General features: G+C 34.3%; 1 pseudogene; it reads right to left on the bottom strand.

The window, feature by feature from the left end:
• Positions 1–331: 331 nt before the first annotated feature.
• LOC143380045 (cadherin-2-like) lies at positions 332–25,126 on the bottom strand (annotated as a pseudogene).
• Between the last annotated feature and the right edge of the window lie 1,249 nt (positions 25,127–26,375).

The raw sequence follows: 26,375 nt of genomic DNA, 5'->3' as shown, positions 1-26,375 counted from the left end.
TCTCTCTCTCTCTCTCTCTCTCTCTCTCTCTCTCTCTCTCCCCCACTCTCTCTTTAAAGAAAAAAAAAAGATTCAAAATATTGGGCTGGAGTTGTGGCTCAGCAGAAGAGTGCTTGCCCAGTATGTGTGAGGCCCTGCGTTCAATCCTCAGCACCACATAAAAATAAGTAAGTAAAATAAAGGTATCTGTCCAACTACAACTAAAAATTAAATATTTAAAAAGAAAAGAGTTGAACTTGCCTTTCCTATATCTTCCTTCCTCAGTTAACAGCAAGTATAGAATGGATATAACAAACAAACAAACAAACAAAATATTCAAAATATTGCTCACCTAGTCTTCTCCCCCACCGTCTTCATCATATTTTAAAATATTATCTCTTACCTCATGCTCTGGATCAATTAAAAGTTGTTTGGCTTGGCATTCTTTATCCCAGCGTTTCATCCATACCACAAACATCAGAACGAGGATCAGATAGAACACAGTAATTGCACCATTTGTGCCGCAGTCCGGCTGCAGCAAAATAACCAGGGGGTGACAAGCAACTTGTGTAGATTGATACAGCTGGAGTGGGAGCCGTTTATTGTAGGACAGGAGGGGTGTATATATATCTTACACACAGCTTATCTTAATTAACATAAACTAGATACAGCAGTCAACCAATAAGGAATCTCCACACTTAATGGCTCACTGGCGTTACTTCACAAACCACTCCCTCTGGCAAAATGCCAGGCGCCTTCCTGACTTGTTTAAAGACTCTAACACATTTGGAAGTCAGAGATATCTAATCATGTCTGCAGCACTAATAATTTGTATGTAAAAGGGTCAAAGGCTTGTAATCCATTTCCAACCCTATTACTTATTTTTGGCCTCTGAGAATTAAAAAAACAAGTCAAGGCAGGACTGAGCATTGGGTTCAGTTTGTGACCACTTGGGCTCAATGATCTGGTGTCCTGCAAACCCCTTTGGGTAAATATCCTTGTCCTCAGTTTTATTATCTATGCATGGGGACAGTATCATTTTTGGTCTTCATTTTGACCTTAATATAATACTTCAGATACTTTTAATATAATACTTCATAAATTCTGAAGACACAAAATAGCAGTAAGATAAATTATGACACTGATTAATGCAGATTAGTCTCTCATCATTATGATTCTAAATTCACAGAAAATGGCACTTCTACAGGGCATGGTGGTGGAAATCTGTAATCCCAGTGACTCAGGAGTCTGAGATGGGAAGATTGTGAGTTCAAAGCCAGCCTCAGCAATGGCAAGGCACTTAGCAACTCAGTAAGACCCTGTCTCTAAATAAAATACAAAATAGGGATGGGGTATGGCTCAGTGTTTGAGTGCCTCTGAGTTCAATCCCTGGTACAAAAAAAAAAAAAGGTACTTCTCTGGTGTGACGAGGTGACACGTGCTTGTTTAGATGGCTTGGGTAAAAAATTGAAGCTAGATCAGCAATAGCATCTTGAGATTTTCCTTGACTCCCAAGGGCTGTGTTTTCCTGCCACACTATTCTGCATTTTCTGTTCTATCAAAATGCATGTTTCAACTAAGAAGGCGAGGGGATTAGTTCGAGTACTAAAATAACATTAGGCTTTCATGTTTCACACTTATGTGCCAGGACTGGAACCATAAATTTTCCAGAGTTGATGATAAAATCAGCACTGATTCATTTTTCTTCAAAATGCCACAGTCACTTCTCCATGCCTCAATCCATCATACCTAAGTCTTTCTTGATAAGGCTGGCATCTATGCTATGTTTCAGTGGAAAGTGAAACTCGTCCCTAAGTGCACATCTAGAAATGAGCTCTGTCTAAAATCTGAGGGTATCGGTTTACATCCTGAAACAAAAGATTTAATGACTCCTATTTGAGCACATTTTTATTATTGAACATAAAAGTAAATAGCCTCCTTTTAAAGCCAGATACATGATCTCATTTGCCATTGTTCCAGGGATAAATCTAGCAAGTGGATTATTACTATAGCGTGCAAGTTTCAAATTATAGCCAAAGTAGTCTCCACACAGAAAGTAAAAAAAAAAAAAAAATGCTCAGGCTTCTATAGTAATTGCTTAGAATAAAGGGACAGAATTCTAAATTACCAGAACCCTTGTAAATGGAGGAAACATAAAAGAAATGGACAACATTTTCAAGAAAGTGATTGGTGCATAAGCATGATCGCACAATAAACTAAGTCCTGGTTCTATTCCACAATAAAACACAAGGCCCAGGCAATTTCTTCTTTTTATCTGCGTGCTTAGAAGTGGTTCCTAAAGTACTTTCCAGTGGTTAATTTCTTGCATTCCACTGAACCAAAGATTGCCAAGTATCTTAAAAAGGAGCAATTCCTTAATCTATACTTCCTCTAAAGACAGACAATTTATTGAGCTGTGTAATCATTTCTATTATCAAATATGCTGTGTGTGAAGTATAATCTCTCACTATTTGGTGCAGCCCTTCAGAAACAAATACCTTGATTCTCACATGACTGTAGCAGGCTGCTGACTGTGCTTTGTATGAAGGAAAATGAAGGAAAGCAATATACTTGTTTTCCTAAATCATCAACCACATGCCATAAATTCATACTCAAATCATAAGATAAGTGCTCAACCTTAGGACTGTTTAACATTTTTCTATGAAAAGAGTTTTACAGCTCCCCAAGCAATCAGCATCAGAAAATGGCAAGAGGGCATGGAAGAAGTATTCTGGAGAGGCTTGTTGCAAACCTGTAAGTGCTTGGAAGAATGCTCCAAGGCTTTTCATTCTCAGGTGGACTTGGCAGTCCTGTTTATGATTAAAGAGTCAATGCACAGAGGTCAAGGAGAGCTTACTCCCAAGACAATGCTCAGAGGTCAAGGAGAGCTTACTCCCAAGTCAAGACAGGACTGAGCATTGGGTTCAGTTTGTGGCCACTTAGGTTACTTTGTAGGGCAACAGCAGTAAGTTCCTTTGCTGAACATCCCAGAAGCCAAAGGAATTAACACCCAAGAGATGACACTGGTACTCACTGAGGAGGATGATGATACACAGCAGGATGGCGATGATGGCCTCCGTGCCAAGCCCTGCACCCACGATCTGGTCCACATCTGTGCAGTCTCCATTTGAGTCACACGGGCAAACCTTCACTCGAAGGATGGAAATATTGGACTTGGGAGGATTACCGGAATTTGTGATTATGATGGGAACTTCATCTATAGATCCCAGCTTCAAGAAATTTGATCTTTAAATTGAGCTGAGCAAAATCACCTGTACAAAAAGAGAAAAAATACAGTTTGATAATCAATACCTAATGCAACAGAAACACCGCCTTTTCCAGAATGTGTCTCCTATCTGACTGTATACATAAAGAGAATCACAATGCTGCTGCATTATGAAAACATTTTTTTGGCTTCAAGAGCTCTTAATATTTTACTTAAACTATAAGTAGCTTTTAGAATATATTTAATGAGAAGATTATGAAGCACATAAAAATTAACTTTTCATACCAGGTTTCAAAACCTCTCAACTGCACATATATTCAAATAATTAATCTGTTCTTATCATTAAGCTGAGTGATGGTCCAATTTCTCTTAATAGTCAAAGTAGATAAAGGAAGATCAAAAGCAAATGGTCCAGCATTGGGATCGATGTCATAATCAAATGCTGTGATGTTAATTGAATTGGGGTCTGGAATTTCACAAGTCTCTACCTCTTGAGGTAACACTTGAGGAGCATTGTCATTAATATCAAGTAAATAGATTTGCAGCGTTCCTGTTCCACTCATAGGAGGAATTCCTAAAAAGGGAGGAAAAATTATAATGGATGCTGAACAGTTCTCTCCAATAAGTCTTAATTACAGTGAAATACTCAAACGTCCAGCTTTCTTGCCCTAATCACTGTGTTACCCTGGAAAAATCTAGATGTCACAGTATCTGAATGGACTGTTTCATAACAAGTCCACTTCTTTTTTTAAAAAAGAGAGAGATAGAGAATTTTTTTAATATTTATTTTTTAGTTCTCAGCAGACACAATATCTTTGTTTGTATGTGGTGCTGACGATTGAACCTGGGCCACATGCATGCCAGGCGAGTGTTCTACTGCTTGAGCCACATCCCCAGCCCAAGTCCACTTCTTTCTTCCCTTTGGCATGACCTTGAACTGCCATGCTACTGTGTAGGGAGTGAGCATGGTGACAATAGGTCTCTATGGGATCCCACACTTTTCCTGGCCCTGTTGTCCATTACTCAGGGTCTGTGCACATCACATTCCTCCAGGCACTGTGTGGAATGTCAGGTAAGCAAGACAAAGGCTCAAGAGTTTGTGGACCCTAGCCTTTGGATGGAGAACTAAGACATGTGTGCATGAAAGAACACAAGAGTGCTTTGAAAACTCAAAAATGGCTCTGACCTAATATACTACTCTACAGACAAATAATACAGAACCACAGGTCTCATTTTGGGAAAAAAAATCTTAGGGGAGAGAAGTGATAGTTACTGATTAGTCAACTACTTAGAAAGATCAGATGGCTTTCTTTGTATTATTTTGTTGTAATCCAACAAAGCAGGTTTGAACAGATGAGGAACTTTGGTCTTTAAATTACTCATGGCTACATACTATTATATATTAGTGGGTTATTACTAACAGTTGCTCTGCCTGGTCCCAAATCCATTCTCATTCCACTATAAAATGTCTTTACCATCTCATATGATAATTAGGTTTTCTGCTCATATTATAAATATTCATGCATAAATAATAAATGATGTGTATATAAAATAGTTTATTAATAGTAGTACATATTGAAGCCCAGAGATTTATGTGACCTGCTCAGGGTAATGCAATAAGGAAGGTACACCTGCACATGTCATTCTGAGCTGGCAATAAGTAAAAATCTCTACTACCCTCTGTGAAGAATATCACAGTTCTGAGAACACAGAGAACTTAGGGTGGAAGGCAGGGTGTCTGTTCAAATTTCCCAATACTGTCACCACCACTATGATATTTGACAGTTTGAAGAACTTTTACATTCATTATCACATTTAAGATTACTTAACTCTTACAACAACTTTATAGAATAAGCAACAGTCAAAAATTTAATAATAATGAAACCATAGTACAGAGAGAATATAAGAACTCGCCCAATCATTAAGGAGCAGAACTGAGGCTCAATATCCAGATTTGTGATTTAAATTGAAATGCACATGCAGAATGTCCCAGCTATGTAGACTGAACAGCTCACTTCTTTCTCATATCAAATAACCTTCCAATTAGAACAAAAAATCACCTGGGTGAATGAAAATCCTGGCAGGCACTTACAACATACATACATGTCACTTTATATATGTAAATCTATATCATGACATTATGTTTCAAGATACATTACTTTAAGTTCTAATGTAGAGGACAGCTACTATTTCCATGCAATGAGGAAGCATAAAACACAATAGTGCTCAGAAAAAAACAAGAGTCAAATGTTTTGTATGCAGGAGCTAGAGCAAAATAATGGGGAAAGGTGGTGGGGGATCAGATATTATAAAAATATAGAAAAGTTCACTGGAGTAAAAGAAGAAGATTGAGATAGAAGGAGGAGGAATGGAAAAAGGGAAGAAATGTGGAATGATTTAACAAAAATCACACCATGTGCGTATATATAACTATACCAGAGGAATTCCACCTTTATGTAGAAAGCACCCACCAAAAATAAATAAATAAGCAAGTGAAAGAAAGAAGGAGAATAGGGGGAAAGAAAGGAAAGAGGAAAGTTGGAGGGGATGGGAACAAAAATAAAATAAATTCCATGGGTATGATTTTGTCAAAATGAACCCAAATGTATAAATATAATGCTTCAAAGGAAAAAAAAAAACCCTCTAAAGCAATACTCTGAGGTACACTGGCAGAGGCTGTTTCTACAGAGGTACAACTCTCAACATTTGAACAGTCATGTCTCATTAGAAAGGATAAGAAATAGTGTTTTGGCTCTGTCACCACATGGATTTACTTCAGCTTGCAATCTCATTGAATCTTATTATACAGGATTTGGAAACGTTCATTGAGATAGGTCTTATCAAAAGTGTTTACAGGCAATGTTTTTCAAACAGCACATCCTGCCCGCCAATGTAAAACATTAAACATCCCCATTACAGAATAACACTAAAATATTTTAAAACATGGTCGTGATACAGTTTTGAAACCACTCAAAAATAAAAGAAATGTTTATTGAAGTGGTTAGTTTGTGCTACATACAATTTTCTATGTAGAAGTCATTCTATTTCCCTCAAAACACTACAGAGTGAATACCATTATGTGTACTTACCAGCAAAAAACATCAGAAGAAAAGGAAAGAGATTAAACCCCATCACCAGTCATATGGTACGACAGTCGGAGAGGTGAAGATAGGCCCTGGAGATCAGGCAGAACTCCAGAGCTTCCATTCTCAAGCAAATGTTAAACTGAATGCTAACAAAACAAGAAAATTCATCATCAAGTTTCATACATTCCTTTTATATTAGATGTCTAAAAATGAGGGCTTACCTGTATATCTCAACCAACTCAAACCCAGAAGAGATCCACAAAAGAAAATACGAAAGGTGTCAGAGTATCTGTTCTAAAATCCAACACCCTAATGCTCACACTCTCACTTCTCTCAATTTGTACCCTAAATTAAGAGCTTCCTGATGCATGGCACACAATGGCAGAGAGTCATAAATAGGACAATTGCTACAGGCACACATACTAATGGCAGTAAACAGACTGACTACAAGAAATATAAGAAGATCAACTCAAAAAACACAGAGGCTGTCGGGTGTGGTGGTGCACTTCTGTAATCCCAGTGGTTTTGGAGGCTGAAGCAGTTCAAAGTTCAAAACCAGCCTCAGCAAAAAAGTGAGGTGCTAAGAAATTCAGTGAGAAATTGTCTCTAAATAAAATGTAAATAGGGCTGGGGATGTGGCTCTGAGTTCTATCCCCAGTACCGAAAACAACAACAAAAACAACCATCAGGCATCAAAGTGTAGCAGGACAGAACAAGGAAATTTCATAATCAGTATGCCAGGCTACCATGGAAGGTGTGCGGCCAGAGAACATTCAGTAGACACAAGAAGGTCCACAGGAAATGAATTTTTTTTAATTGGGGCCTAAGAGCAATAAAGGTCCATTTTCTTATCAATATGGTATTATAGAAAATCTTGGTTTGTGTGCATGTATGATGAGGTTCTACTCTCTTTAACCAATGTACAGGATAATACCACAAATATATTTAATTACATACCAATGTCAGAAGCAAGGAAAGTAGTATTATATATATTGTTTTTCACATTTGGTGATTCTCTGTCCAAAATAGCAATTATAGTGATTTGGGCATTCACAGGATCTATTTTTAGCCAATTGGCAGGATCAGATAATTTTGTGTATCTACAAAATGAAAGTGCAGTAAGTTTATTTTTTTTTGGTGTGAAGCTTAAAAGATAACACATATTTTACAGGTTTAATTGCAAAAATACAACCAGCTCATTAACTTGCATTTTTTTAGATGATGGTTAGAAATAGAGCTTTAACATGGAAAATATTTCTGTGGCCGTGATTTTGGGAGGTACACAAAGGTTGTGTCAGTCATGCAGAAAACATTGCAAAGGTACAAGACAAAGAGCATAATCTCCCTAGTGTGTGTTAAGGTAGTTTGGACAGATTTCAATGGAGGTTCTTGTCTTCTTCAACAGATATCAAATGTGCAGATAAACGGCTCAAATATACTTTACAAATAAGCAGTAGATCTAATATAAAGGACTTAAGAGAAATTTATAAAAGAAATTTAATTTGATATCACAGATCACTCCTAATTGGTTTCACCACCTTATCATGGCAGAGATGAATCTCACTGAAGAGATCCTTTATAATTCCATTCCTACTAGGATCTCCCACTCTGGGCCAAGCTTCTGAGCTATATCCTTTCAAATTAAGTCCCACAAGCTACAGTCTATATGAGCAGAGTGATCAGCTTAAATTCTATTTTTACTGGAGGTAGGAGTTGAACATTTCATGGTCAGCTAACCAATGTACAGTTTGGAAGAATGTGCTATATTCTGAGAAGTAAAAATTGTAGGATTTCAATACAACTATAAATGAACTATTTAAGTATCTTGATGTCAATGTATAAAGAAATAGAGGATAAATGTAGTTATCTGTTAACTTCAGTTTGGAAGAAAGTTAAATAAATTGCTAGCTAATTTTAAGAATTACCATCATGAGCTACAGAAAACAGTTTTAAGGGGTGTGCTTTGCCTGTCATCTATTCATTTATCAGGAAGGACAAATTAGATTTTGCTGAGGTTGGAAATCTTTACAGATATATTTTATAAGTTCACTGCACAGGTAAGGAATAAAAATAATTAGCTCCTAGATTTTAGTTTGGGCATAAGTTTAATTTTCTTCCCAACATGAAGGAGAGATAAATGTCATAAGCTTCTAAAAGTTCTCTATTTACTGACGGTATTACTTTTTGAGGTGTTCAATTTAAAAGCACAGGCTAAATAATTACCTTCTCTTTAAAAAGGAAATGGGTAGAAATAAGCATAGAAAATGCTTTTTCTTCAGTTGATACACAAATGGTAAATTAAATAAACTTTATGCATGACACAGGATGGAATATAAATTATAAAAATACCATAAGCAGCATTTCATACCTAATATTCTGCTGCATATATCGATCTAGGTCCTGAGCAGTGAATGTTGTCAACATGGTACCTCCATGAAGACCTTCTTCTTGGCGAATAATCTTGGGATTGGGGGCAAAATAAGGTTTTTTATTTACATCGATAACTGTGACAGACACATTTGCAGTGGACTGAGGTGGGTGCTGAACTCCTTTGGCTAATGGCACTTGATTTTCTTTAGCAACAGTAAGAACAAACATCCTATTTGTTTCAAAGTCAATTGACTGGAAAAAGGAAAGATAAAAAGAAAATCATATTTTTCAGAAATAAGAATATTTACATTCTTTGCTTCATTCTATTAACTCCATTTCTCAAAATTTGATTTTTTTAAAAATTCACTGCACAGTGAAGTTCCTCTCAATTTTCTGGAAAATATGTCTTAGCCTGATAAATGACTGAAATACTTATGCAACTTTAAGCTACTTATAAATCTTGGGTACATCAAAGATTTACGTTCACCAAATAATGTGCATTACTGCTGCATGGATTTATTTATTTAGGTATATCTAAACAGTGATTATTTTTAAAAATAGCATTGTGGATAAAAAATACCAACTAATATGAAGTCAGATAAGAGATTAGGGTCTCCACTCTCAGACATTGGTATAAGATCTGTCCTCATCTAGGGAAGCTTTCCCCAGTCTGCGATAATCAAAAAGCAAACAAACAGAAACCCCAGGAAATCTGTTCTTTTTTCATAATGCTGGAATCTATGAATAGTTTAAGTGTATTTTATAATTTGAAGTATAATTTGAAATACAAATGTGTACATACATACCTTCAATTTAAAATAAAAGTGATTTTTGGTGGAAGGCCTTTTCCCATTATTTAGCAAACTAAAATAATTTTGAGTGTTTTACTGGTCTGTAAAAATCACAAATCTAAGGACAACACTCAAGATTAATGCAATGCACAAATAACCCTTCTTGTAAGTATTTACTTCCAAAGTCCCATTGAATTCCATAGCAGGTGCAACCAGAAGAATGAGAAGTAAAACTCTTTATATGTATAATATGTCAAAATACATTCTACTGTCATATAGAGCTAATAAGTAAAAACAAACAAACAAAAAAATACAAAAAACAAAGTCCCATTGAATCCTGCTATCACAAGAATGTTATGGGAATCAAGTGACTAAATGGAACTCTCCCTTAATTTCCCTTGATCACCTTTTAGTGAAGGTGCAAACAGGAAGAATGATGTAATAATAACATGGAAAGAAAGGGCACAGAGAGTATTGAATACCTTGCTGGTATCCCAAGAATGATCAAGAGCTGCAGGTCATGAAAAAGCTACATTCTTAGCATCAACTGTACCAGTTTCTTAACCTAGATCACTTCCTCACATCTTGAAACACAGTTTGTTTCTCTCAATCCCAAGTCCCCAGCTCAACTTCCCTTTTCTCAAGTATTTCCAACAAGACAGAGAAGAATACAGAAAAGAAGACTGCAGTATCTTGAGGGATCACATGAACCACTCCACTGTCCTGACGTGTCATTTATTTGTGCTTCTTGGCACCGGCACAGTTCTGAGTTCTTCAAAGCATACAAAACTCATTCATCCCTCACAAAAGTGCCATGACTTAGGTGCTCTCATCACAGCCCCACTATCTGAATGAGGGATTTGAGGTTAACAGAGGTTAAATAACCAGCCATGATCACACAAGTGTCAAGAGCAGAGCTGGAATTTGAACACAGACAACTGGGTTCTGGTAGTGGTGCTCTTGATCACTAAGTTTCAAAACCACATCTCATGCATATATAGTACATGGTTGTTGGCAACTGGTATTTTGATACACATTTCCCTGTGAAGCCAACACCTGGGTGTACTTACAAACTAAGAGTGTTTAGGTGAGAGGCAAAGTAATATATTTCTTCACTGAGTAGGGATGCTCAGAGGAAACAACTTATACATTACAGCTATGCATTATTATACCTGAAGAACATTCCCTCTGCATTTGGCACCAAATTGTTTTGTTTGGGGTCCTCTCTTTCTCTCTCTTTTGTCAATTAAAAACAGAAGAATCAGTTTCTTAAAGTTTTGAAAAAAATTATTTAAAATAGCAATGTAAACACAAGACCTTTTTAAAACATAGGCTCTTTTCTTGCCTGATCATTCCATGTTACTTTTGTGATATTTTCTGGTTCACTCTCTACCTGTCAATATTTTCAATAGCTGTAACCAGGAGAAATGTAGGTGTGGTGCCTCATTCAACACAGGTATCAACTGAGGATCAGAACTAATACATTAATTACATTGATAATCAGTGTTATTGAGGTCAGTCTCATCTTCAGATTGGTAAGTCTGTCCAAACTGATTTTAAGTTTTTAAAAATATCTCAGTCCAATGACAATGGGAATACCTATATTGGCCTCAACATCAGCATATATTAAACCATAACACATAGCCTACCAAATAAATTTGAATTCCAGATTTAGAGATGTTTTGGGGAAAAAAAGACCATAAGATTAAATAGCAAAATGATATAGTGGGGGAAATCTACTGCTAAATGCCAAGAGGCTGTCAGAGACCAATGCTCTGAGGAACACTTACTTTTACCACAATGACTAACCCTTCATTGCTGTTTGGGTCAGTCTGAATGGCAAACCTTCCTGTAGGATCTCCTCCACTGATTCTGTAGACTGCGTTCCAGGCTGGTGTATGGGGCTGATCCTTATCAGTCACAGTTAAATTAGCTAAAATGACATCCACCCTGTTTTCAGGTACTTCACGATAGAACTACAAGAAAGACAGATGTCAGTCAGAGGAGTGACGTGGACCACTGGACGACAATTTGTCTTGACAAACACATCACCCAGAGTTAACTGCTTCATTAAATCTTAATTGTCTACACTAAATGGGAAAATTAGTAATGCAGATAATCATAGAATTTATGCTTGACTTTAAAAATACTATAACACTTTTTAGCCCCCATTTTTATTTTTCAAATTATGTTGCAGTTCCATTACTATTAAAATTAGCAACCATTTATGAGTATCTGGATGATTAATGTGGGGTTAGGGGAAAGGATTTGTCTATGGAAATAATTTTACTTTGATATAATTACATGCTCAAAAAGGAGCATCAATCAGTCATGTAGTTTACACACCTGAAAATGTTTGTAAGTATTTTGTTATAACAGCACCCAGTCTTTTAAGAATGTTTGTTCTAGGCAGCATATTTTAACATTTTTAACAATGATCTTGAAGATGAGGAAGAAAACTACTGAGATGCCTGAGTTAAAGCCCTGGTGATAGAAGCCCCTGAGCCAGTGGCCATTCTACTCTCAGGTTAACCAAGTTCCACTTCTATTTAACACATTTATTATTCATGACAAAACTTCTCCATAATGGACCACAGACCTAAAGTTCCTTGAGTGACAGGCCATACTTACTGTCATGGCAGTAAACTCTGGAGGATTGTCATTGACATCTGTCACTGTGATGACGGTCCTGGCTGTTTGAAAGATCGTATGCCTTTCATATCTGTAGCTTGAATTATTAATGTATACTGTTGCACTTTCTAAAAAGACATAAAGATAACAACCTAAATAAAACTAGTTCCTCAAGAAGACATAAAAGTTGTTCTGTGAATGGCTCTTTATTACACACGGAAAGCACAGCATCATTCATTCTGATGAGCATTGCTTGAAATTTCCCAAGTGCAGTTTACTTTAACTTACAAAGCAAAGGTCTGGTCTTTGTCTAAAGAGATTTAACTGTGCATATGCACATCTCCTCACAGTGAAGAATGTGCTGCAGATGTGTGAAATTCACAGCTAAGCTAAAACCTCCATCTGGTTCAACCTTTCCCTTTTCTTCACTAGTTTGTGATCAAGCATTTCAGTCTTTTGGTTTGTATTTACTTTCTCATGTGTTAAATTTCTACCCAGTTTAAGACACTGCAGAAGCTCAAGAGAGGGGGAAGAAAGCATACATAATTTAAAATATATGCAGGTTTTCCTTTTACATATTTTTATATATGCAACTTCTGTTATAAGAGGGTTGATAATATATTTCCCTCTAATCCTCACTAATGCATACTATTCAAAACTACATAGGAAATAAATATTCTTTTTTTCTAGTTGTCAGCAGACCTTTAATTAATTAATTAATTTATTCATTTATATGTGATGCTGAGGACCAAACCAAGTGTCTCACACATGCTACCACTGAGTTACAACCCCAACCCCATGGGAGATATAGTCTTAAAATCAAAAGCTAACTCAAACTGGACACAGTGGTGGTGCACGATTGTAATTCTGTAGCAAAAAATGTCAATAGTTCTCTGGTTGAGAAACCCTTGCCAGAATATCCTTCCCTCATTCTGAGCCTGCCAAATGAGCAGCTTCAAAGTCATTTTGTTAGTGACTTCTGAAAATCCTTGAGGCGGAGCTCTCCAGTCCTCAAGATTGTGATCCCACAATGCATCTCTATCATGCTTTCTAGTTTATATGGCTGTTATCATATTGCATGCTGTTCTTGCCCCACCATGCTTGTGTGTGTTGTGAGCACATCCTCATAACCTCCCATCCCCAGGGCTCTGTTTGTCTCATCAGAATGTAGCACAGTGTGTTACAGACAGCAAGCAAGCCATGGATACTTTTGACTTTGTGGATGGATGAGTGAATGGAGAAAATACCTTCAGCGTTGTATTACCTTAGAAAACTCATTCCAGGTTAGGGTAAAATCATCTTCTTATTTACATGGGTAACTATAATTATTTATTAAAATATACTGAGAGCACAAACTAGCTATTTCTCAAACCACAGAGCCAGAACAGAGCCTGGCATGTAGCACTTACTTTAAAAACACGTGTTGAATGAATGAGCAGAGGGATGGTTAAAAAAAATTTACAACAGTATGTTTCATAACCTTGAGCCCAAATACTGATTTAAAACACAGTTTGACTCAAGAGTCATCACAGTATCAAACTTGACCTAGTATAATGTTTTCAAACAGCAGAGAAACCACAGGAAACACACTCATGAAATGTCTTTGCTTGCAGTGACTACCTAGTCTTTATTTATGGAAGGCTTAAGTGGAAATTCATGGTCAAATGCATAATACATGCAGTTCCACTGACTTATTTTTAGTAATCTAGGTGAGACAGTATTTTTTTATCAAGTTTGAAGTATTACAAGAAAAAAAGAAAATGATTTTTAAGAACAAAATTTCTGCAGCCAAAAAAGCCCAAGGTTTTTCTATTTTTGGTATATGTGTATAAGACATGTTTGAGTAAGGATGTGTTTAACATGATTCAATTATTCCGTATTTGAAAACACCAAAGAAAGTTACTCAGACTATGTGCCTTAGAAGGAGCCACTGATGACGGGTTCTCCTGTCTAGCCCCCTTTTTCCCCCAGGTGCCCCCCTCCCATTTCTTTTCTGAGGACATAGAGAATTGCATTTGGACCATGAAAAAATGCTATAAACTTGTATGGATGAACAACTTATTATGAAACAGAGTTTTAAATGAAGTTTTATAAAATAAAAATAATATAGCTATTTAAATCTCTTCAAACACCAAAATGCCTCAGGAAGGCTGGCCCAACACTTACCTTCATAATACCAGCTTACCATCTTGTCCACTCATTTTTCAGACTGAATAGGTCTTTTTGGCCTGGCTATTCTGCTGTAACTGAATCTTCAGTGTTTTCAGTACAAGAATCTAAAAGCTTCATCAAATACCATTTTCCAATGGTGAAAGGGCTTTCAGCAAGGTCTGTATCTAGGCCAGGACATTTTCTATTATGCTAGTTGAAAAGAGAGGTCTGCAGAGGACATTAGGGTACCCTGGAAATAAATAACTAGTGTAGCTAGAGGGCAGTCACAGCTGTAACTATGTCGATGCCCTGCTAGGGGTGTTACATCACCACCTGGTCCCAAGAATATACCAAGCAGTTCTGAGGATTTCTGGTTGGGTATGTTGGTGACTGTTTTTTATGGTAGAGTTTGCACTTTACAATCAGAAAGCCTCTTCCATGGCTCACTTTCAAGTTGCTCTAACTGCATCAACTGTAGCACAATAAAAGGCTCCCCAGAGATTTTGTAAGCACATGCTTATGTGAGAGGAAGATTTTAAACTTCTGTGGGAATTAATTCAACACAAGGTATTGGGAAAACAGGCTAGCCACAAAGGAAAAGAAAAGTGGGCCTGCAGCCCTCTCTCCTTTTATTAAAATAAATCCACAGAGATTAAAATTTTAAATGTAAAAAGTTAATCCAACAGATAAAAATTGGGAGATAAGCATCTTGGAGGAGGGAAGGCCTTTATCAATACCTCTGGAAACCAGAAGGTATTATAAAATGTTTTCAAAAATCAATTTTACAATATTAAAAGCTATGTTATATTATGGCATAAACATAAAGGGTTTTAGAAGCAAACAAACAAACAAAAAAGAACATGTAGAACAAAACATTCATTAACATCTTTCATTGATAAAAGGTTCTGAGTAATAAAAAGAGAAAAAAAATTCAGAAGAACATTTAACAGAAAATAAGGATATGGCATTGACTTTGATTATACTTTTATGTATCCATGAACAATGGTTTGATCTCTGAATTTATGTTCAATGGTTTTGACCCCATTCATAATTTGCTCTTATAGGTTTTCTTAACCATATAACTAAAGGCAAGTAATAAAATGTAAAGAGTAATGAGAATTGGAGCAATTTTCCTTTTTTGGCATTGTTTTGTTTTTACCAAGAGCACTAATAAATTTTATAAAGACATTAGAATAATCAAAATAAGACAAAAACTACAAATTTCATTTCTGGTGTTGAAACTCTCAGTGTCCAATGTAAAGTTGGAGTGGGAAGAATTAAACATCAAAGTTTCTGTTTTTGCTGCAGCAATGGCTGGAGCCCTTAAACCCAATAAATCAGGAACTTGTTTCAATTATGGAAAAGCAGGTCATTTTAAAAGGGATTATAAAAAATAAATAAATAAATAAAAATAAGATAAGATAAAATAATATAAATAAATAAATAAATAGATAAATAAATAGATAAATAAATAAATTTTATGATACTTTCTAATTACCGGCTGGTTATTTTTTCTAGGACTCTTGCTTTTTCCTAGATTCTGTATTTTTTGAGCTCATACTTTTGATCCTACAGACTTAAGTTAAAGTTTTTCTGATCAGTTCTATTTTTGATCAACTGTGGAATATTTAAACATTACAATGGAAATTTCACCTAAAATAGCTACAAGGCCTTTATTGTGTTATGTGTGCACATTTGTACTATATGTTGTATGTCTGTTTGTGCGTATGTCCATATATCATATACATGATATAAAGATTGATATATATGTAAAGAGCGCTCATAAAAATTTTTAAAAAAATGGATCCAAATATTTTTTAATTCACTGATTTAAATGGTTCAATTTAAATTGGGTAAACAGATAAAAAAATAAGATGTCTTTAACATGTTAACGACTGTTGTGCTTTGGTTCTAGAACTTTTCTTTAATAACAAAAAAAATGGCTAACAGTGTTCATTATACTTGTCTAATGTTTTGATAAAATAAGTAAATTAATTAGACATAATATTGCTTGTTTATGATTATTTTGTTAAATATCTGATTGAATTACAAGGTTAATATGCTAAATGTTAAATGTACCATTAAATGCTTTTAACTCCTTAAATTACATTAGATAACATTTTTAATAATTTTTTAAGTTGGTAAATAATTTAAATAAATAAATAAATAAATAAATAAATAAATAAATAAATAAATGGTTGCTTTATCATCCATAATATTTAGACACTATATTTTCATAATATGGTAAACAAATGTGATTAATTGTGTACTACAAATAACAAAATATCTCTTATTAAAATGGAATAATTTGCCTAAATTCAAAAATTTACAAAGATTATTTAAAAATGTAAATAAAGAAGGGGTTAACAGAAAAAAAATTAAAAGGTTCTAAGTATGGATTTAATAAAAAAAAATGTGTTTCTGAAAGTGAGTAAATAAAAGGATTTAAACAAGTGATAAAGAAGGTCTATATATGTTGGCTATATAGTTTTAAGTAAGTGATAAAGAAGGTCTGTGTACATTGGCTATATTTGTAAATTTTTGAACAAATAATCTTTAAAAAATTAAGGATTATACAACTATGGTTAAACAACAACTCTTATTTTGCAATATTCTAATATGTTATTTCTTTAAGAGCTGAACTTAATTAATATAAAAACATCAATAGTAATTATGGTACTATTACTCTTCTTTGTATATTAAATGTGTTCATATTTTCCAGGTATATAAGTCATTAAGATAAAAGCTTTAAAAAAATTATATCAAGCTAATGTTCTCCAAAAGGTTGCATGGTAATTTTAGGCTTATAAAAAAAACATATTGGAGATTTATTTATATCATTTAATGTTCTATAACTGGGCCTATTATCAATAAGATATATAAAGTTTTATGTTACTTTTTACACTGAGGTATAATTTAAATGTATTTTTTAAGTTAATGAGAGCCTTATGTACATAAAGGTTAATATTATAAAACACAAAAACATTTTTCTATTTTTCTAAAAAAAGCTAAAAGCTTTCAGCCTTTCTTTATTTCATGTTTTAGATGTGTTATCATATTGTGTTAGTTTTTACTCAAATAAACTTAAACAATTAATTATATAAAATTTATAATATAATATTTAAAAAAAAACAAAAATAAACTTTAAAACTACAACACTTTACTTAAAATTTAATAAGAGCCCTACTTACCTAAGATAAGACCTTATGTCCTATCTGACTACATGTAAAAACAAAAACAAAAATAGTAGGCCAAATTTCAGTATATTTTACTCATATTAGAGCACATTCTACACTGCCAGGACCATTAACTAGGAAAAATCAAAATATTGATCAACTATTATTTTCCTTACAAAAAGCTCATCTAGAACATGCTTTACACCATACAAACACTAAAGGACTTTATAAAAAATACAAAATAACTGTTCATCATGTGCTCCTTTTAATATTCCTTACTGTCCTCCTGGTGTTAATCCAAGGGGGCTCCATCCTATTGCCCTTTAACAAATGGATATTGTTATAATTCAGTCATTTGGACAACTAAGATATGTATATCATACTATTGACACTCATACTCATTTTCTATGGGCCACAGTTTATCTTTAAAAAAGCTAATGAATCATTTATCATTTATTATCTTGTTTTGCAATTATGGGAATTTCTTAAGAACTTAAAACTGACAATGCACCTGCCTATACCTCACAAAAATTACATTCATTTTTACAAAAATATGACATTACACATACATTTGACATACCTTATAATAGTCAGGGTCAAGCTATTATAGAAAGGGCAAATCGTACGTTAAGAGAATATATACTAAAAATAAAAAGGGGGGATATAACTATGGCTTATACACCTCAAAATATACTTCATAAAACTTTAGTAACTTTAAATTTTTTAAATGTCTGGGCAGCTTCTGAGGTTCCTGCAGCCCAGCAACATTTCAATACATTTAAATCTCAGCCATTATTTCTAAAATTGGAAATACCTATGTGGTACAGGGATGAAAATTAAGAATGGATTTCTAGGTTGATGCACCACTTGGGAAGGGGGTTTACTCTTATTTCTACAGGTGAAACACCTTTCTAAGTACCTTCAAGACTTATCAAATTGCAGAATGAGCGACCCATTTGTCAGACAATTTCAGGAGCTGACAATGCAGAGAACTTCTATGATGGCAACGAGAACAGCAGACCCCCAACATGGGGAGAGATGAAAAAGTTGACTCAAGAAGCTAAAAAAAAAAACCTTCAAAAGGCAAATCAGCCTTTAAATCCTGTTAATCTTTTATTAGCTATGCTTGCAGTTATTAATTGCCAGATAAGTATAGTTTCTGCTCATTCTGTTGCTTATTGGGCCTATGTTCCTAACCCTCCTTTGGTGCACAGTGTTTCCTGGGGAGAACCTAAAGTTTGTGTGTGTACTAATAATACTAATTTCCCCCCTCCTGTATGTGGGGGAATTAAAAATATTCCATTCCATCAAAATCTGTATAATATTTCTAATATAACTGTAACTGTTGAAGGAGTCCCAATGTGTATAGGGGCTCGTTCTTTCTGTTTGGCTCTTATAGCACATAACGACTCTTTTTATTATAATACTTGGGGAGTTAATTATCACTATAGTTGATTGGAGTCCTGATCATTCTGAATTTATAGAAAGTTGGTCAAATCATACTTTAAGATGGCATCGACATAATGGGACAATAAATGCTTAAGGTAATGAGACATTAAAATGCAACATTATGCTTTGGTCCCTCCAATGTTACAGCATATAAGGTTTTCCAATATTAAAGGGGATATATGAAAATTATGGGCAGTATCTGGGAAACTCACTGTATGGACTGGAAATTTCACGTTAGATGTATCCCATTCCTCTTCTTTTGAAGTACATCTACATAATAATATGACTTATTTTGCTTCTGCATGTGTTAAATTCCCTTATTCTCTTATGATTGGAAACTGGGAATAGAATGTAACTTGGGGAACAATATCATGTATAGACTGTTATCTTACTCAATGTGTAAATAGAACTAATTGGGAATTAATAGAAATTAATAATTATTCTTTAGTTATTGTTAAAGCTCACACAGAATTGTGGGTAACTGTTAATTTGACTCATCCTTGCTCTGATTCATTGTCTGTTACTCATTTGTACAATGCTGTTCAAATTTTGTTACATCATTCTCTATGATTAATAGGAATAGTTTTAGCTTCATTCCTTGCAGTTGCTTCTGTAACTGACACTGCTGCGATAGCTAGTGTTGCTTTGCATCAAGACCTTCAAACTGCGAATTTCGTGAGAACATGTCATCAAGATGCTCATTTATTATGGCAACAACAAAAGGACTTAAACTCTCAATTGGCTACAGATGTGATCAATTTACAACATACTGTTTCCTGGCTTGGCAATCAAGTGACTATCTTGGCTACCAGAAGTGTTCTGAAGTGTGACTAGAATTCTTCTCATATTTGTGTGACTCCTGTGCCATATAATACCAGTGATTTCTGGGAAACTGTTAAAAGACGGTTAAATGGACATCAAAATTTAACTTTAGAAATTATGAATTTGGAAAAAACTATTATGGACACCTGTAGTAAGACATTACCTGAACTAACAGGATCTGACATTTTACAAAAATTGTCTTCAAGTATTGCTAATTTAAATCCTTTAAGTCATTGCTCTACCTTGTTTTCAACTTCTTTAGGTAACACTGTAATCATTTTTGTTTTGTGTTTTGTTTTGTATATAGTCTTCCAATGCTGTAAAAAGCGAAGGCAACTGAAACATGAAACCTCTCTTTTCACTTCTGCTATGACTCATTTACAAAAACAAAAGGAGGAAAATGTAGAGAATCAGATATAACTGCATTACTATTACTGTCCTTGATGGAATCTGCCTACAAATGGGATATTCTGTCAAGGTATAGATAGGTAACAGTGGACATGCTTGAAAATGAGGTGTCTACTGTCCTTGGGAGGACTTGCCTGCAAACGGGATGTTCTGCCAAGTGGTCTAGGAGGGCACTGAGAAAAAAATTTTATTATCTGTTCTTAACAAAAGCAGAACTCAACATACTCTGGGCCGAGAATAGATTAGCCATGAGAAGAGGGTCACTTCTGATTAGAAAGTAAAACTTCTGTATGCTATGTTTAAGTAGCTGAAAGACCTGATTTATTGATGTTGGATGGCTACCTTCTTTGTTCACAATACTATAAAAAGATTGCTTGTACACAATAAAGGACTTTTTTTTCTCCTGCTGCTTTGCTTGCTCTGCTTCTTCTTTCTTTTCCCATCCTGACCTGCAAGTGAATTACTGTAACACTAACAGATAATTACCACATGCCACGGGAATAATTAAAATTGCACCATCTTACCCTGACAAGCTCTTGAGGAAAAGGTCCTCTGGAGTTTTCTGGCAAGTTGATGGGAGGGATGACCCAGTCTCTCTTCTGCCTTTGTAGGTATCCACTGTGTTTGGTGGATTGTCTTGGGAATACTATCTCTTCAATTTCATGGGACTCCCTTGCATTAAAATATAATAAGATATTCCTGAGTACTAGGAATAACATTTTCTGAAAGAACATCAATATTAATGGATACCTGAAAGTGTAGGGACCACAGTTTATTATGAACAGAAAATAACTCTGGAGGCCCTTTCCTTATCCCCTTATTAAAATAATAGAAAACCAACAGCATAAAATTTATGAATTGCACTGTTCACTGAAACATTGAATTCTGAACAATTTATTATTGAGCTCAGGTGTGTAAACTATTTGCAGTTTCTATAAACCATCTTAGATAGTAGCTTAGTACTGAGCAAAATTTAATAGTACCCTTTTATATATTTCTCATTAGTTTAAACCACAGTTCAGGTAATGTGCTACTGTACATTAAATTTAGATCTTGATGTGCTAAAATATAATTTGAATTCCAAGGGAATTTTAATACATACTGCTAAGGAATGTCTCAAATATTTATGACCATATTAAATCCCACAGAATTAATGCTTTAATTATTCTAAACCTATGTCAGTCATGATGGATGCTGTAAATGACCCACTTTGCACACTAGGTATTAATCTTTGCTAGATGTCAACATTTTCTTCTTTTTCTCCCAATATCTGTAGACATTTTAGCCATTAGCCCTTCCTGCTTCAGTAAAAATACCCAAGTTAGTTTGTTAGGACACAGAGCATCAAAAAGAATAAAAGTATCTTTTTACTCCATTAGTCACCATGTTCTTATTTTATATTATGCAAATGATATTTTTACCTTTAAAAGTTAATTGATTAATTAAAATTTCACATAATGAATTCTAAACAAATAGCAAAAGAAAAAAAATGACATTTTTCTTACATATATTCATTCTCATTTTTTTATGGTTGTGTATATCACATTTACAATTAAATACCAGAACTTATTTTGTATATTCTTGTCTCTCACAGTACAATAAATGTGCAAAATGTAATAGTCACAGTTCATCAAACCATGAACTTTAGAATATATGCGTGTGCTCCCTTAGTAACTGTTTTTAATTAAATCAAAGAACTAGAATAGTCTGAAAATAATATTATCATAACTTTACTAAAGAATTTATTGTATCTTGTTCAAAGTACTTAATATAGTGACTTATACAAAGTAAGTGCTCAATAAATGTTTCTGAACTGAATTGAACAGTACTCTCTTGGAAATGTAGCTCACAGTAGCTTCAACCAGAGGGAGTATATCATTCCTAAAAGTCATATCAGTAGTATGACTATTTCACACTCCCAATTTGATTATTAAGGGACAAAACAGATCCTAACACTCATTGCCAGAAATGCTTTTCTGTTACTACTGTAAATATGTATTTTCCATCTAATAAATTTGACTGGTGACGACATGCAAAGGAATTGTTTATTTTGTGGTTATATTTAACAGCTTATAAAGCTTCTAAGATGCAAAACAAACTACTTCTAATTTTAATTAAATTATATTCTCAAAGTATAAACAAATCTTTCAAATATAATTTCTGGTCACTTAAAATATACTTCTCTAAGAATTTTAAAAGGTTAAAAATACTGGTAAAGTAACTGCAGTTTATAAAAAAATTCAAGTACTGGCCATCTATTTCATGTGATATGAAGCAAAATGTGTACACACACACACACACACACACAAGCACAACACTTTTTGTTAAGTGTATTAATTTTTGTTTTGTAGACATCAGCTCCAATATTATACCTTTGCCAACTCCTGGGTTAAGGTTGGCTTGAGACTCAGCTTTACTGCCACTTGCCACTTCTCTTGGGTCTCCTTGTCTTGGGCATATATCAGGAATTTAGCATGCTCAGAAGAGAGTGGAAAGCTTCTCACGACATAGACCATGCCATCTTCATCCACCTTGAAATCTGTAGGCTCGCTGCTTTCATACTGTACTTTTCTTTTTCCATTGCAGTTGCTAAACTTCACTGTAAAAGATAGCAAATATACGTCTAACTACACAACAAATACAAAGACAACTTATACTTAAATCTATTTTAGGTTAGATGATAAAATGCAGTAGCATGAAACACAAATTTTAGTTTTACATGATTAGCGGCATTTTCTTTTCATAGAATGCAGTTTGGCTCTCCATATCTGTAGGTTCTGTATCCAGATTATTCAACCAACCTCAAATACAGGTTGAAAGTATTTGAAAAATACTTTTTTGCTGATGTACAGAACTCATGCAAACTTCTTTTCTTGTCATTGTTCCCTATAGAAGATGATAAACTACTAACAGGACATGTACATTGTATGAGGTATTATAAGAAATCTAGGTGATTTAAAATATGTGGGAGATACATAGGTTATATGAAGATTTTATGCTATTTTATGTCTAGGACTTGAGCATCCCTGGATTTTTTATATGCTGTGGTCTTGGGATGAATCCCCTATAGATATCAAGAAAGTAGTTTGGGGTTGTGGCCTGGCATCTCTCATTTCAAAGCCTGCCCCTCCTCTCCACAGTCCCCTGGGTACTCACTGTCAGCTACACTTGCTGTTCACTCTGATGCATTTCAAGAAAGTTGCTTTCCACTCCTAATCTCATTGTCACTGAAGGTAGAACAAACCCCATGTTTTCCAACTTCATGTAAGCTATCTTGGCTCTACTGCCAGTTTCACAGCCATGCCTGACATCCACTGATAGAGCCAATATAGACAAATTTCCTTAATTATGTTGGATATTCTGTATATTTTTTTGCACATCATCTTAATGCACAATTTTTGAACAAATGCTTAAAGCAAGAAATAATACTGCTATGTTTCTTTTTCTTTATTGATGTTGAATGTGCTCTATGCTCTAGAAGTATAAGACTTCATGGTTATTGAAAGGTGAATAATTAGCAATTTCTATCCTTCCTGGTACTTGTAATAGTTCAGTAAATCAGCAATTTTATAAAATGTCCCCAAACATGAAAATAAAAATGTCCTCAAAGTAAATTTTAAAATTAAAAAAAAAGTATGCCTTAAGAATAGAAGGATCACAAAGATTTCAGGATCTTAATTATCTAAATCTCAAGTGTAATGACTTAAGATTGAGGAAAATCACTGATTTTTAAAATGGAATATCAATCCACTGATGTCTCAATAAATAACAAAAATTAAAATGTTTTTATGAATGAAGAATTGGACATATTCAAGACAAAATATAATAATAAAAACAAAAATATTCTCTAAGGAAGATTATTTTTCTTATAGTCCTTAATTGTTCTTTTTGAAGAAAAATTCTTTCAGATTATCAGGTAAAAGCATCAAAGAAAAAGCAATTTTTTAATTACATAAATGACTGATACTGCATTCTAACCCCAAATACATAGGATGTGCTTGGGAAAACAATCAACAGGTACATATTACAAACCATAATCACATGCCATTCACGTTCCTCATAATCTAAGAAAAAATTATACAAACTGCCCCTACCCTTATACAAACTGATAACAGCTCTTTTATTTTCATTAATATAAATTCACTGCAATGTACATAAAACCACAGCCAAATAACATGGATGCTTATTTCCTTTCATAACCATAAAATTCATTTTTTATTAGTTGTTCAAAATATTACATAAATTTTTTGATAGAATTAATAAAATACTTTAACTGTTGAATATATTATTTTCCATATAATGCCACACATATCATCCGTCTTTACACTGATCATTTCAAAATGAAAATAAAATAATATTTCAAACTAAATTATGTTAAACCTTAAGGTTTATCTTTAGAGTGGAAGTATCCTAATTAATATTGAATTACCCAATTTTTCCATGCCATGTGATTTAATTTTTTTTTTAAAAAAAAGGAAGGGATATTTCCTAGGAAACAAGGACATTTACTGCTTATCTTTTATTAAAGACAACCAAATAAAAACTGAAATTGTTTTTTTTTTTTTTTTTGGAACCTTGCTGAGAAGTCTAAAGACTTTTTACCATCTTTTAGTATAAACTATACCTTTAAAATATTACCAAAGGAAATCATGATTCTTAGGCTAGATCTGAATGATTTTATACTATTTCACATTTTCACTTTAAATTTTGACACTCTGGCATTAATCCTCACCTATACACACCTGGGTTACTGCCCTGACCTCCTAGTGGTCTCCCAGATCCAAGTCCTGGCACTCACTGCTAGATTTGACCTCTGCTGTGATTTTTTTCCTCCTGGCTTTGAATCCATAATATTGCACTTGAAGTCTTTAGGCCACTGTGCAATGCTTTATGAATGTTGTTTCACTTCCTGATCATTCTGTCTTCATCTTACTTACATCAATTTGTAATACATAATCTGCCCAGATTCCATAGTCATTCCCTTCCTCACTGCTACCCACATCCCACACTCATCAACTTGTGGGTGACACTTTCCATTTTTGCACACCACAGTCCTTGAGGCAGGCCATCATTCCAGGGGAGGATTCCCCCAAAATGTCCTTTAGAAAATGCCAGCATATTCCCTGACTTAAGAGTGCCATGAATTCTCCATTTTAATTACATTTTTTGCACTTCTTGTCCATTTAATAACATTAACTTTTATATTGTAATAATTACTACAGTAATGCTTTTTTATTAAAGGTTCCATTTGACTAGAATGGCAGACTAAAGACTCATTTTGGTTTCTTGATAGTGGTTCTTTTGTTTACTAGAACACCTAATGGTGATAGGGACAACATTAACTATCCTTCTATAATTCATTAAAATCTTACAACTTTTCAAAAAACTAGAAACAGATTGGAAACTTAATGTGCAATAGCAACATTTAGTGATGAAAACAACACAGGTCCTTCAAATAATCTTAATTTGTATTAATTTGCTGATAGTGCAAGAAATTGAATGAGTATTTGCTGAATTCTAGGTACTATGCAGCATATTTAAAATCAGGTTATATACACTTTTACTTTGACAGCCTCCTGAAGTGTAAATCACTATTTGTCTTACAGATGGAGAAGGGAAACTTGGACAGCCATTTTTGCCCATGGCTCTTCTACTTCTAGTCATTTCCTTATGAAAGTGCCAAAATATGTAAAATCATGACTCTTGAATATTAAAATCCAAGGCTCTAAAAAAATAAAAAATTAAAGAAATTACAGAGGACTGATAAATGCTTGCAAGAAAAAAATAATGCTAAATTTAGACTTTAGGGAGCACCATGGTAAATAGTACATGAAAGTAATTAAATTGGAATACATCTGAAGTGTCCTATAGAGGGAAGTAGCTGAAGCCCCTTCAGGTGGAGTGAGAATGTGAGCAGACAGAAGAGGAGAATTAACTCTTGGTTACTATGGGTGCTTGTTCTTTTGATTCAGCACTAGTTAACTCTTTGGATTCAGGTGTCAGTGCTTCAGAGAGTGTGTAGTTTTCTTTGCATCACTATGCACAATATATATGAGAAGAGCAACTCATATATCTTGTCATAAGCCAAAGCTTATGGTTTCGGAGGATTCAGTATATGGCAGAAGGGCATGGTGAAGGAAGGCTGCTTAGCTTCTGACAGCCAGGCCACAGACAGAGGAAGAAGTCAAGGACAGATAAAGCCAAATGTCATGCCCTAAGTGACTCCAAGTAGGTCCTTCCTCCCAGTAATTTATTCATCTCTCAATAAATTAATCCACTTGTTGGA

This window comes from Callospermophilus lateralis, chromosome 14 (genome assembly GCF_048772815.1).
Source record: "Callospermophilus lateralis isolate mCalLat2 chromosome 14, mCalLat2.hap1, whole genome shotgun sequence".
Taxonomy (NCBI): Eukaryota; Metazoa; Chordata; class Mammalia; order Rodentia; family Sciuridae; genus Callospermophilus; species Callospermophilus lateralis.
The sequence above is the reverse complement of the archived record's forward strand: the minus strand, read 5'-3'. Positions and strand labels throughout refer to the sequence as shown.